This window comes from Nicotiana attenuata, unplaced genomic scaffold, assembly GCF_001879085.1.
Source record: "Nicotiana attenuata strain UT unplaced genomic scaffold, NIATTr2, whole genome shotgun sequence".
Lineage (NCBI taxonomy): Eukaryota > Viridiplantae > Streptophyta > Magnoliopsida > Solanales > Solanaceae > Nicotiana > Nicotiana attenuata.
The window spans coordinates 5,523-20,920 of NW_017671956.1; positions in this window are offsets into that span (position 1 = coordinate 5,523).

Below are 15,398 nucleotides of genomic sequence, written 5' to 3' on the forward strand. Positions count from 1 at the left end.
ATGCTGTCAGTTTAAAATGGTGGTTAGTTGATGGCATTCTTGCTGAAGATGTCTCCACTGCCGTGTTTTGCTTTGACCTGCTTCCCCGAACTGGCCCTGAACCGCTTGACTTTCTGACTGACTTTTAAACCTCATGACCCTTGATGATCCGAGTGTTCCATACCCAACCCGTTGTTTTACCTCTCTGACCCCTTTATCTGAACCTTTGCATCTCCCATGACATTACCAAATCATTCCACCGATGAAAACTTCCGGTGATTCCTTGTGTTCCACTTTACATCATGCTATCTTTGGTATGTTCTGGCCACACTGTGCTTTGCAATTTTGGAAGTTGGTAGTGAGCTTTGAAATCCTTTCTTATTTGCTTTGAACAAGACTGACATTGAAACATCTTAGAGAAACCAGACCCCAAAAGAAATGAAATGCAATGACCTTGAGAGTAAAGGATAAAGAAAATCCAAAACAGGACGACTTGCTAAAAGGAAAAGAAAGGAAAAGAGACTTATCTGAGTGGAACAGCTGGTAGCATTGATCATGACATGCATTTCGGACTAATCAGCCCAATCCATCCAACCAGTCAACTTTCAGTTGCCATACTTTGTTGCCCCAGAATTCCATAACCTGATTTCTTCACCCTAACCTTGTTCATCCTGCGGTGTCCTGAACGGTTTTCACCCACGGACCTCTCTCATTTGTTCACTTCTCAAACTCACTTTCACCTTAAGGTGTCCGTGAGGGTTTTCACCAATAAGAATCTCATTTTTCATCTCTCTCAGCTCCCGTCACCTTACGGTGCCCGCGAGGGTTTTCACCAATAAGACTCTCTCACTTTTATTATTTTTCCTGCTTGGACTTGAGTGTTGCCCCTGATATGAATCACCTCTTCTTGCTCGACTTGGCATTTTTTGAAGACTGATCAGAAGGTCTTTCTTTGGACCGTAATGTGGGCTTTTGGATAGGGTTAGAAAGAAAGGATATTAAAGGCTCAAAACAATTCAAATGGGTTCAAAATTACAACTCTCGTAATCAGATTTCTTGCAACAACCGCAACTTCTGCCCCAGTTCCTTGCTTGGGACTTTTGGATTTTTGCTTTGATGGGACCGGACCGTGAGGCTGCCTACGTATCCTTAAAAGGAATCAGGTCGAACGTAGTTCATGTCATAGAAATTACTTTGTTGTTGTGATTTTTTCTTTCTTTTTCTTCCATTTTCTCTTCTTTTCTTTCCTTTCTTTCTTTTGCCTTTTCTTCTTCTTTTTTTTCTTTCTCTTTTTCCCTTTTCTTTTTCTTTTTCTACTCTTTTTTTTCTTATTCTTTCTTTTTCATTTTCATTTTTCTTTTCTCTCTTTTCCTTTACGTATCCTTTACGCTTGCGTTTCTGAACTTTGCCACTGATTCCAAAAGAGGGGTACGAAAGAAAATTAATAAGGCTCAAAGGGGTAACAAAGGATAAAGTGTTTAGATAGCAGAACAAAACGCATTCGTCATTCCAATCTCCAAAATATGCCGAGTACAAACAAATGCAATTAAACCAAAGAAAATCATACATAATATCTCTTGACCGCGTCAGAATTGATGGCCATTTCTACACGTTTGCCTTCTATGTCTGTTAAATACAAAGCACCATTGGACAACACTCTCGTCACGATGAACGGCCCCTGCCAATTTGGGGCGAACTTGCCTTTGGCCTCAGCCTGATGTGGAAGGATACGTCTCAACACTTGTTGACCCACTTCGAACTTTCGTGGACGCACCTTCTTATTATATGCTCTTGCCACTCTCTGTTGATACAATTAGCCATGACACACTGCTGCCAATCTTTTCTCATCGATCAAACTCAATTGTTCCGGGCGGGTTTTGACCCACTCATCATCATCATATTCCAATTCATCATCACACTCAATTTCTTGTATTACTATTTCAGAATTAGATTGGCTTTTAGGACTGGGCCGAAGATTCCTCATGCATGTCATGTCATAGAAAACATCATAGAAAGAGCTGTACAAGAAAGAAAAGAAAAACAAAAATAAAACTATCAGGAATGAAGAAGAAGGGAAATTGCATTTCATTGAAATTAAGAGATAACAAGGTTTATACATCCAAACGGACGGAACATAGAATCTGAATTACAACCCTGGAATAATCCTGATAAACTGAAAGAAAAATCAAAGCAAACTACCAAAACTCCTTCCGGGTAGGGAGAGGAGTAGCTTCCCAATTGTTAATCTTTGCACTTGGCCTGACAAATTGCACATCTTCGTCACCAGAACCTTCCCCAATTTCTACCGTTTTCACTTCATCCAATAGACTTTGGACCCTCTCAAATCAACTCCTCATCAAAGACAACCACAGGCTTTGGAACTGCTCACACCGAACGCTTCACTGCCCCTGACTTGACAAAAGTCCTGAAGAGGTGTGGGATAGGCCTAGAGAACGGCCATGCTTTCTTCTCCAACTTTGTAGCCTTCTTCACATCATCCCCTGTAGGCTTGAACCCCAGACCAAATGTACCCAGATTTTTACGTAGAGATACTGGCTGCACAATACCTTGCAAAGATGCGCAGACCTTTACCCGGCACAAAACCATACTTCAACATCTCATTAGCTACCATGCAGATTAAAGGTGATAGCCTCGGCCTTGGAATGCATTTTCCTTCAGGAATCTTTTTGACAGACATCGTTTCGGAAGTTTGATAAGCTAAAGGTCCTTGATCATCTCCAGCCTTAATAAATGGAACAGATGAATCTTTATGAAAGGATAAATCCCCTTCCCCACGCACAACTATCTCTTGTTTGTCCCACTCAAATTTCACCATTTGATGTAACGACGATGGCACTGCCTTAGCCGCATGTATCCAAGGCCTACCTAATAACAAATTATACGGGGCAACCACATCTAGCACTTGAAATTCCACACTGAAACCAACTGGCCCTATCACCAATTCAAGCGTTATATCTCCAACAGAACCTTTTCCTTTCCCATCAAGACCTCGAACACCTACACTGTTCATGTGGATTCTTTCGGTGCCTATCTTCAACTTTTGCAAAGTGGACAGAGGGCAAATATTTGCACTGGATCCATTATCCACCAACACTCTTGTGACAAAATAATTTTCGCATTTCACCGTGACACAAAGAGCTCGATTATGTTCCGTACCCTCTATAGGAAGCTCATCGTTCGCAAATGTGGTCCTATTTGCTTCGAAGATCCTGCTAGCAATCTTTTCTAATTGAGTCACTGTGATATTATCAGGAACATGTGCCTCGTTTAGAATCTTCATTATGGCCCCGCGGTGTTCATCCGAATGTGTCAACAAAGATAACAGAGAAATATTAGCTGGAGTTTTCCTTAATTGTTCAATAATGGAATAGTCTTGCACTTTCATCTTTCTCAAGAACTCTTCGGCCTCCTCCTCGGTCACCGATTTCCTTACTGTCATTTGGCTACCCTTGGAGAGCTTGGCCTTCCCTAGTTCTTTGGAGGTAAGACATCCTCCGAAATGAGTCGATCCTCCAATCTCAACAAATTCTTCCTCCACTTCCTTTCCTTTGTGTGCCATTATTGCTCGCTTGCAGTTCCCCGGGACATCCTTTGTCTCAACCGCTGGCAACTGAGTCATCGACTTAATAGCAACAGGGGTAATGGGAGACCCTTTCACAACTACAACAGGCTTGCTCGGCACCCCAAGTACCACCAACTTGGGCTTTTTCCGACTTACCCCAACATCATTCGAAGACCCTTTTGCAAACATCACACGTTTTCTAGATACTTCATCTTGCTCCACAATCTTAATTTCAATGGGAGGCCCGAAATGAGGAGTGCAACAGTATGGATCCGAGGTCTTGAAAGTTGGTTTTGTACCATAGTCTTGGGCATCAGGAACCTTGAACAAGGTTTCACTAGAAGATAGAGGGGTGTTGGCGGAGGAGCTGCACAAACGGGAGTAGTTAATGACACGCTTGTATTGGCGGGTGGAGCGTGAAAAGGCTGGGACAAGATGCCAGGGTAGTTGTGGCAAGGGGTAAAGCCTGGGGTATGTTGTGGGGAGAAATTAGCAGCATTGGGAATCTGGGATTGTGGTGGTAGCGGGACGGAGGCAAGATTTTCGATGTAGTTAGTGGGGAACGAGGGTAGAGGGTGCCCACTAATCCAAGCCTGGTACATCTCCATTATCTGGCGTTTCAACCTTTGGGCCTCTTCTTTCAACTCAAATTCCGATTCGACAACACCTATGTCCGATCCCTTACTAGTCATGGCTGTCTTGCTGTTTGACCTAGCGTACATGGATGACTCGCTCGAATGCCACAAACTAACCACCTGCCTGTACTCAATACATCAACAACAACCTTGTTAGCGATTATGGCTTTAACAGATTAGTAACCGCACATTTGGGGAATGAATGCACCTAAGTAGTTAACCGTTTCTATTATGCATTTGATCGGTTGCTTGCGTCATCCCGGCTTTTCCTTATTTCCATTTGCAACTTCTTCTTTTTTTTTTTCATTCTTGCCTTCGCTTTCTCTTTGTTTTTATTCTCTCATTTCTCCCTCTTGTTTTCCATTGCTTCCTTCTCACGATTTCTTATTTTCTTTCTCTCTTTTTCTTTTTCTTTTTCTCTCTTGTTTTTCCTTTCTTTCTTTTTTTTTTTCAATCCCGCCTTTCTTTGCTCAGTTTCTCGTTGTTCTTTATTCTATCATTTTTCTCTCTCTTTTTTTTTGCCGTTGCTTCCTTCTCACGGTTTCTTATTTTCTTTCTCTTTTATTTTCTTTTTCTCTCTTGTTTTTCCTCTCTTTTTCCTCCTCTTTTTTTTCCTCTCTTTTTCATTTGGTTACGGTCGAATCCTATGGAGATTGCCTACGTATCATGACCCCGCATGAATCAGGCCAAGCGTAGTTCTTGGGGACATAAGTGAAAAATATATAACAAAAACATATTGGGATTTTCAATTTTTCATAAAAAAACAAATGCTTTGATTACAAAAACTGACAGACTCAAAAGAAACTAACAGAAGAAAAATCAAGACTCATTTACCTCAAAAAGTATTATCACTATTTTTTAAACTTTTCATAAAAATATCCGGCCTTGCTAATACGGCCTTTCAGCACCTCGAGGAAGAAGATTTTAAGGCTGTGTTCGCTAACCGGCCAAAAACAAAAAAAAATAAAAATTACCAAAGGTGGCTATTCTTGAAAAAACAGCCTTTCGGCGCCCTTTTAGGGACATTCGGCTATTTTGACAAGAATGGCATCACCTTACTTATTTACCATAAAATTTTGTTCTTTTTGGGCTAGTTTTGCAAAAGGGAAGTTGGACCCGATGAGGGTTGCCTACGTATCCCACGCCCTATGGGAATCAAACTGGCGTAATTCGGGCAAATAAAACAAAACCAACTATTTTAAAAAAAAAACCTTTTCTTTTTTTTTTCATTTTCTCAAAAATTCGGCAGGGTTTCGGTACTAATTTGGACATTGGTTTTTCTTTTTCCAAAAAGAGGTGACTAACTCACTTAACCCTTACACTGCTATTTTCGTTTGTCCAATTTTCTCCCATCACTCAAAAGCCGGTCAGCATGCAAACCCGAAGCAAATAAATGCAACAAATGGCACGTAAAATATGCATCAGGACGGTCTGTTATTTTGGGTACACCTGTCCTAGACGGACCCAACCCCTGTGTTGAGTCCCCTAAGTCAAATGCATGTGATGCAACAAATCGCTCCTACTAGGGATCCGGCATGAGGCTGAGTTATTCTAGGTTTGAAACCTGGGTATATGTTCTAGACTGTGTACCCGAGCAGACAACTCGAGTCGAGGAGGGGGCTACGTACCGGGAACCAAAAGGCTATCCGGCTTAGTAACTTGTCCGAGCCTCTTTCTTATTTCAAGGTATGACACTAACAGAATAGGGAGTCTCGACCAGCGAGCACATCCCCGGAGATGAGAAGAGAAGGGTTTCGTAACAGTTTATATATGCAGTTCAGATAATATCAAATAGGGGTGGGCATCTGTCGGTTCAGTTCGGTTATGAATATTATCGATTTTGCCTATCGGTTATCGGTTTATAAATATGATAAACCGATAAGCAAACCAATAAGATATTGATTATCGGTTATCGGTTAATCGGTTGTTGATCATTATCGGTTCGGTTATCGGTTTACCCGATAAAGTAAAACTAAAATTAAGAGTGCTGATATATATTTGCAAAGCTGTGACAGTATTTCTCACAATATTGGCCGCTTCATGAGATGATCATATCAAATGTTTAGCAATACCTTTTCTGTTTCTATTATATCAAATAATAAGGATATCTAATATGTTTAGTACAACAAATCCATCCAGATTACTATGATTCTGATACAAGCACTGTACCTAAATTTCATTAGTTAATTAGGAAAGCATATGCCAATAATTTATTATTTACACAGAAGACAATTCATTATCTTATTCGTATAGGACATACAACAAGCACCAATCTCAATTAAAGCCATCCCATTACAATATATTAAACTTTTAAACAACAACATAAAAAATAGGAAAAGAATAATCAAGTCAAACAGAATAATTAAATACTACAAAAGGGAATTCATTTTTGTAGAGAAACAGAACTGACCATATAAATGATTGAAGAAGAGTTGAGTAGCACCAGTAGATTTGACAATTTCAATAGTACTCTCACAATTCAAACACAGCACACACAGGATAAGAACCAATCTCAAGACCATTTGCTTATGTTAATTGCATGCCCGGAAGTTGCTTGAGACGTGTGGCCGGTGGCGGACAACTGGTGAGGTTTGAGGACTGAGGACTGAAGGTGAGGGTGACAGGGACTCAGGGAGTGAGGCGGACTGGCGGAGAAAGAACTGAGATTTGAGAAAGAGAAATTGAACCATGTATATGAAAATGAAACCCTAGTATGTACATACCTAAGGGTAAACTAGTAAATTAGTAAACCCGTATTGGGTTATCGGTTTACCCAATAACAGAATTGCTAAACCGAGCCCGAACCGATAACCAATAATAAAAAAAAATTTACCCGTTATCGAACCGTTAACCCAATAACCCAATACCAATAACCCAATAAGTAATTAACAATTCGGATTATCGGTTTTACCCGATAGATGCCCACCTCTAATATCAAAGCGGTAAAAAGCAACATTTAGCACATTTAAGCCCAAACATGTAATAAAAATCAGATAATAAATAAAGCCAAATACAACAATTATTCCAAGCTTGAATTCTCGAACCCTGAACCGAAGTTCTGAGTTCTTGTCCCCAGCAGAGTCGCCAGAGCTGTCACACCTCCTTTTTGACTACACCCCCGGAAGAGGGTATAATAAAGGAAGTTATTTCCAACTTGAAGTGACAATCGAAACGGGATTTATTTTAATAACAGATTCAGAGTCGCCACTTGGAGATTTATGGTGTCCCAAGTCACTGGTTCAAAAATCCCGAATCGAGGAAAAGAATGACTCTGATTAACAGTCCGCGAACCAGATATCCGGGTAAGGAATTCTGTTAACCCGGGAAAAGGTGTTAGGCATTCCCGAGTTCTGTGGTTCTAGCACGGTCGCTCAACTGTTATATTCAGCTTAATTATCTGATTTTAAAACAATTTAAACCTATGTGCAATTTTAACTTTTTAACCGCTTTTATTTAATTAATTAAAGGAGGATTGCAAACTCATTTAAAATATGTTTCGGATCACGTCACATAAATGCACCCGTAGCCCATAACACATTTTATCTAACGTTGAGATTTGGATTTGGGTCACATAAATGTGCACCCGAGTTTAGGAAGGCAAATTATTAAAACAATGCGCCTAAAGCAACTACGCGTTTTCAACTTTGCGAGGGCCATAAAAATTTGCTAAATGGCACGCCTCGATTCTATTTTTAAAGGATTGTACTCAACTAAAGCAAACTACGGATGTTTATTAATTCTTCAATTTTTAAACTGGAACCAACTAATATCTTGTTCAAACCACTAGGGTCTCTGATTTTCGAATGACTACCAGAAAATGAACTTATACTGTAGCACCCCAATATCTGCATCCATTAACCAACTTTGTATTTAGACATAAGAATGAAACTGTCATAATCTTCCAACAAAATAGCAAAAGCTTTACAAACGACCATATAAGCAACAAAAGGAACAAACCATATCAGGATTTTCTCAATGAACCAGGGACAAAGAATGGACAAAACAGGAGCATGCCAAGATCCAGATTGAACTCGATTATAAACAGATGACACCCAAAAGTGAATGATTCAGTTAACATTATGCCAGGGGGATTTGCACCATAGAATCGCCATTTTCATATATTTACTTGAAGAAACTCCAACACATACAAGAAATTTAAAGATGAGAGCTGACAAGAATCACTGAAGAATAATTTACAACCTTAGTTAAACAAAGTAGAAGGATTCATCAAGAAAATCATGTGCCAATACCCAAAAGAGAGACTTCAAGCTAGGAGGAAAAGGCAAGACCGGACAGTAACTAGGATCGAAAACAATCCAATTGTTTTATCTCCATAATTGTAATTCAAGTTCATGGTATGTGTGTGCCTTAGTGATAGCCAAATGGAAAAGACAACCTGATGCAGAATACAACCAAAGAATAGGAAAAGTAGATCTGTAGCAGCAACTCTGGGAGGTCACGCAGCAACTAAAAAATTTCTGTTTGATATGTAAATTCACCGCTCAGAGTACAAAACACTTAAAATTATTTAGGCCCATGTCGTCAAGCTTCATCACATCCAGCTTGTTGTCATTCTACACAAGAACTATCAAACAATCAAAGTTAACCCAAGCACAATTAGGATTTTCATCCAGCAATCCATCTCTGAACTCCTCTCCTCATTAAACCAACTCATCTATCTCTTTCACAGGTCGACACAGATTCATAAACAAGGATTCAACAATGCACACTTATACTCTCAAACAAGATGGCAGTTAAAGAAAAACTTTCCCTGATTTCAAACTCGTGACTCAGTCGCTAGCTCGGGCTAGACACTGTCAACTTCTATAAAACAAAACCAAAATAAAACAACATGCCTCATCCATCGACTAGATCAAAGCACTTAACCATTTAAACAGTGAATGGAATCTCATCCTTTACGCTTCAACATGCCAAAAGATTCAGGAGAGGCTAGCAAATACAAACTGATTTCAAGGAAAATAGAACACACTACTGACAAATTTCATATTAAATTCTATTTTAAGAAGTTCAACAGGCAGAAATGGCTGCTGGAAACAAGAACCTCAATGATCATCTCAATTTGGTAAGCCATGAAGAGCACATACTATCGAGGAGAGCTTCAGCAACTCCAGACCAGCAAGAACAGGGCAAAATAGTTACGAAATCAAGGGAAAGAGAAAACTAAACAATTCTTTGAATTCTAATTTTTAAAGAAAATCTGATAAACAAAGAGAGTTCACAGAAGCAGGTCATTTAGAGTCCGGAAAGCACATATAATGAGAAGTAACCTCATAGTTTCATCCTCGCTCGCGATTTTTCAAAGCTGAACTCATCGTTTATTTGAAAGCGATGACATCTTGATTCGATAATGATAACTCGACACCAAAATAACAGTTAAAGCATAGAAAGCATAGAGGACGACCCTTCAACCTCAGCTTTTACTAACTGAATATACTCAAATACATCACCACTGCGAAGAGATTCACTCGCAAGAAATTCGATTATAACACAAAACAGACCACTATAAACTGAATCTCATAGCTCAAAAGCATTGGAACAAAATAGAGTCGCATAGAATAAAAGAGAGGAAAATTGAACCTGAAGTTGCAAATTTCCTTTATAACAATTATAAACTCGACAATACAACTCTCGACTCCAAATCCTAGCGAGGTTCAGCAGCAAATCAGCAAGACGACAGTAGAAAACCAAGCTCGAACTTAAATTTGTATCTCCTTGGAATTCAAATCTGGATTCAAAAAATAAAAATTGTATATATGTTTCTCTTCAACTTTGAAAGAACTCGTCAAAGAAGAAAAATAAACTCAGAAAACCATCAGTTCCAGAAACCTTTCACTTTTTTTCTCTCAATTTTTAGCAGAGTCCCCCCTCTCAAAATCGGATAAGGCTCCTTTTGAAGATGAATCCTTGATGAATGTGGGGCTCGGATTGAGTGAAATCAATCCAACGCCTCACACTCATCCAGCATATCGTCCCCAGAACCTTCCAGTCGTGAGATATAACTCAAATTCGAGCGAGTGAGAGGAGAGGGGAATCTTGGCGTCAGAAACCGTTAGAACGGTAAGAGGAGGGATGGGGGGAACGCGTGGGTTAGGGATTTGGGATTCACTCGCCTGAATTTTGGCAATTTTTGGGACGAATTTGGTGCTGGATTTGATTTTCTTTAGAGAAGAAGAACAGTCGCGTTTCTTGAGTTGGGAGATTAGGGCTGTCCATTCATTTGTGTTATAATTTGGGGTCGGGTCGGGTTAACAGGGACGGGTTGGGCTTGGCTTAACGGGTTACAAGGGAAAACGGACTGGGCCTAGCTTAATTGATATGAGACTGGCCCAGAATCTGATTCTAATTCTTTTCCCTTTTCCAATTTCCTCCTATTTCTATTTTAATTCCTTTTCTTCTCTTTTTTTCTCTTTTTTTTTTTGAAATTAAACTAAAATCAAAGTTAAATCCTAAAAACCAAATTAACCTAAAAAACACTAATTAAACCTAAATAAAAATTATCAAAATTAATTAACCAACAAATTAAAAGGAAAAACTACTCAAAATCGAAATTAGAATGCAAATTAAACTATTTTGTGATTTTTTTTTTTTTTGTAAAATAACTTAATTACTAGTTAATTCTTAAAATGCAAAATTAGACCCTAGATGTAAATGCATATATTTTTTTGTATTTTTTATTAATTAAAATGCAGAGATAAAAATGCAAACAATTAACAAAAATATCACGAAAATCCATAAAATTGCAAACAACGAAAAGAGACTTATTTTGTTTTGAAATTATGGGAGTAATTCATATAGGGCAAAAATCACGTGCTCACACTAGTGTAGTAGGGAGATCTCTATATACTGATAGGGTAACAGCTGAAATGGAGAAGGCCTCTTATGCAAGAGTACTGGTGGAAACTGATGTATCATACCCACTTCCTGAGAGCTTTGAGATGCAAACACCAACAGGAGTGATAAAGCAAAAAATTGCTTATGACTGGAGACCCAAATTTTGCTGTGATTGTATTAGATTTGGTCATGATACAATAGAGTGTTGGGCAAAGACAAAGCAAGCAACTGAAGAGGAATTTAAGGAGCAACCAAGAAGAAGAAGAAGGAACAGGAAAAAGAAGCAAATCACTAAACAATCGGTGCAGAAGATACATGTCTCTTCTTCAAATGAGGCAGAATCATCTGGGACTCAGAAAGAAGAGCAGGTGAGAATGGTCACAGCTGAAGGAGTACAGGTCATTAAAAATCAAGATCCTACAGAAAATCCAAACATAGATTTCAGCAAGATAGGAACAGGGCAAGGAAAACAGATTACCATTGTTAGAGGCACTACAGCTGTTGCAACTACCTCTAGCAATAGGTTTGCAATCCTACAAAAGCAACTATCAGATCAGGAACCAAGGGATGCTAGGCCAACCAGCTCTTCCCACTAATGAACATCTGTACTTGGAATATAAGAGGGCTTAACAAGCCCTTTAAACATAAAGAGCTAAGAATCTTTCTGAATAAGTACAAAATAGATGTAATTGGATGTGTAGAAACAAGAGTAAAGGAGAGGAAAGCTGGGAGAATCATACAGAAGGTGGCCAGGGACTGGAATGTTTGCTGTAATTATAAAGACCACCCAAATGGTAGAATCTGGCTTATGTGGAGGAACAATGTAAATATCCGGATCATTGAGACTACAGATCAATATATACATTGTGAGGTGCAAAAGGATAGTTTCAAAGCACTGCTAACAGTGGTGTATGCCAGGAATGATGTAACTCTCAGGCATCAGCTATGGAATCAACTTGCACAAGCAGGAACAAATGTACAGGGTGCTTGGTTATTAAGTGGAGACTTTAACAATGTGTTAACCTCAGAGGACAGAATAGGAGCATCGGTCACTCTATCAGAGACACAAGGCTTTCAAAGCTTAGTTGATATGCTGCAATTGACTCCACTAAAAAGTGTTGGCTGGTTCTTTACATGGTGCAACAAACAACAGGAAGATAAAAGGGTTTACAACAAGATAGATTGGGCAATGGGCAACTATGTATGGTTGCAACAATATAGCCACATAGAAGCTGAATTTTTGGACCCAGGGGTGTCTGATCACTCACCAATCCTTATACATATCAGTCAACATAAAAAAGGATTGCACCCTAAACCTTTCAAGCTTTACAAACATGTCATGGAACATCCAGAGTTCAGGAACATAGTGCAAGAAGTATGGTAGCATAGAACTCAAGGAGAACCCATAAGCAAAATCTGGAAGAAATTGAAGATACTCAAAAGCAGACTTAAGGACCTGAACAAATTTATGGCCTCCTACCAGCAGAGAATTGATCAGGCTAGACAAAAACTGGAGGTAATACAGGGAGAACTCAAAAATTCTCCTCTGAACCAGAGCTTGTTCAATCAGGAAAAAGAAGTCTTGACAGAACTGGAAAAATGGAGTCATATAGAAGAACAGGTATTACAGCAGAAGTCAAGGGCCACTTGGATAGAATGTGGAGACTCAAACACCAAATACTTCCATGCTCAATGGAAAATGAGGACAAGCAGAAACCACATTGCATCCATCTACAATGCAAGTGGTATTAAGCTAACTGATCCAATCCAAATAGAAGAGGAGTTTATATCTTTCTTCACAAATCTTATGGGAGAAAGTGGAGGAACCCATAGATGTCCAGATACTACAGTGATTAAACAAGGGAGATGTCTGGACCAACAACAGAAGGAGGCACTAGTTAAAAAATGTAACAAATGAGGAAATCCTAGCAGCTATAAAGGATATGCCTCATGACAAAGCCCCAGGGGTAGATGGTTTTCCCATTGAGTTCTTCACATCACAATGGAATATAGTTGGGTTTGAAGTATGTGATGCAGTCAAGGAATTCTTTGAAACAAGCAAAATGCATAGAGGCATGAATTGTACAGCAGTCACTGTTATTCCAAAAGTGCCTAACCCCAACCATGTAAAAGAGTTCAGACCTATAGCTTGTTGCTCCACTCTATACAAGATAATAACCAAAGTGCTCACCAACAGAATAAAAAGTGTAATAGGAGACCTCATTAGGGAGTCACAATCAGCCTTCATTGAAGGAAGAAGCATTGCATATAACATTTTATTTACTCATGAGCTTTTTAAAGGATATAACAGGAAAGGGATCTCCTCAAGGTGTGTTATAAAAGTTGACCTCAGGAAAGCATATGATACCTTAGATTGGAGCTTCCTTGAAAAAATGCTACTAGAGCTTGGTTTCCCTTATAAATTTGTCAGTTGGATAATGGAGTGCATCACTATAGTGACCTACTCCCTCAACATGAATGGAGGACTGACAAAACCATTTCAAGGAAGAAAAAATATTCGACAAGGAGACCCTATGTCTCCTTACTTGTTTGTCATAGCCATGGAGTATCTGCAAAGAGAACTTGCACAGCTGATAAAGAACAAGAACTTCAAATTCCATCCCAGGTGTAAGAAACTGGGAGCAATGCACATTTGTTTTGCTGATGATCTACTGATGTTCTGTAAAGCTGACATTACATCTATCAGACTACTGCAACAGACATTTCTCAAGTTCTCAAGCTCATCTGGCCTCCAGGCAAATGCAGAAAAAAGCTCTATATACCTAGTAGGTATTTCAGACAGCACAAAACAAGACATTATGAAAGAATTGGGGTACACTGAAGGTACTTTGCCATTTAGGTACCTAGGTGTACCACTAGCATCTAAGAAGTTGTCTATCATCCAATGTTGGCCGTTAGTAGAGAAGATTACACAGAAGATCAACTGTTGGACAGTAAAACTGCTTTCATATGCTGGTAGGCTCCAGTTAATTAAATTAGTCTTGTTTGGGGTACAATCATACTGGGCTCAAATCTTTTTGCTGCCTAAGAAGATATTGAATATGATTGAAGCCATATGTAGATCATTCTTATGGTCTGGTACAACAACTATCACCAAGAAAGCACTAGTTGCTTGGGACAGAGTATGTTGGCCACAAGCTGCAGGTGGATTAAATGTATTAACATGTACTACTGGAACAAAGCAGCAATTACAAAACACATGTGGGCAATTACAATGAAGAAGGATAGTTTATGGATTCGATGGATTCACACCTTCTACATCAGAAACAGGACAGTGGAAAGCAGTCCAATACCCAAGAATGCTGCTTGGGTGGTCAGGAAGATAATGGAGACAAGAAACCTTGTTCTTGAATTACAAGGAATTCAGGGAGATCTGATCAACATACTTGTTCAAATACAAAAGGGAGGGAAGTTCAGTATCAGCAAGTTATACCATATGCAGTTTCCTCAACTACAAAAGGTACCTTGGAAGAGTATCACTATGCAACCTCATCTACATCCTAGGTATAAATTCATACTATGGCTGGCACTACAGAAAAGATTAGCAACTGTGGACAGACTCATCAAATTTGGAGTTCAAGTGTCTCAGACTTGTGTTTTCTGCAAGCAATCTGATGAACTATTTGAACACCTATTTTTTGACTGTCCTAAAGTAAGAGAAATATGGACCATGCTACTCAAATGGCTTGGCCATCCTAGGCCTATTCAGGCTTGGCAGGAGGAGGTCCAATGGATCAACAGGGCTGCAAAAAGGAAATTTGGTTACTGTTGTTACATGTGTATTTGGTATGCTGGTATACACAATCTGGAGGGAAAGGAATGTGATTAGATTTCAAGGGGGAGTACTCAAAGAGAACAGTATCTGCGGAGAGATAGTAATGCACATACATACCAGAGGGAGGACAATCAAGAGCTGGCAAGGAGCATTGCAAGAATTAGACTATTTTCCTTTAGGATCATATGTTTGAAATATGCAAAATGAATTGGTCAAACACAAGCTGTTTTTTTCCAAAATAAAGTACTTCAGAAAAAAATATTTTTCAAAAAAACAATTTTTGGCAGTTTGACCAAACGGACTGTTAATCATAAAAAGCAAATTGTTTAGTCAACTTCAGTAAAATAAGCCCCACCTACAGGTAAGAGGAAGACATAAGAAATCTGGCATTTATGGGAAAATAGCAAATACTTAAATTAGAGGCGCAAACGCGTATTTTACAAAAAACATTTAATATAGATATATATAGTATTAATTAGTCAAGGAAGTTCAATATTTATCGTTTAATATAAATAAGTATATAATTTATTATGTTATACTATCAGGATGTAAT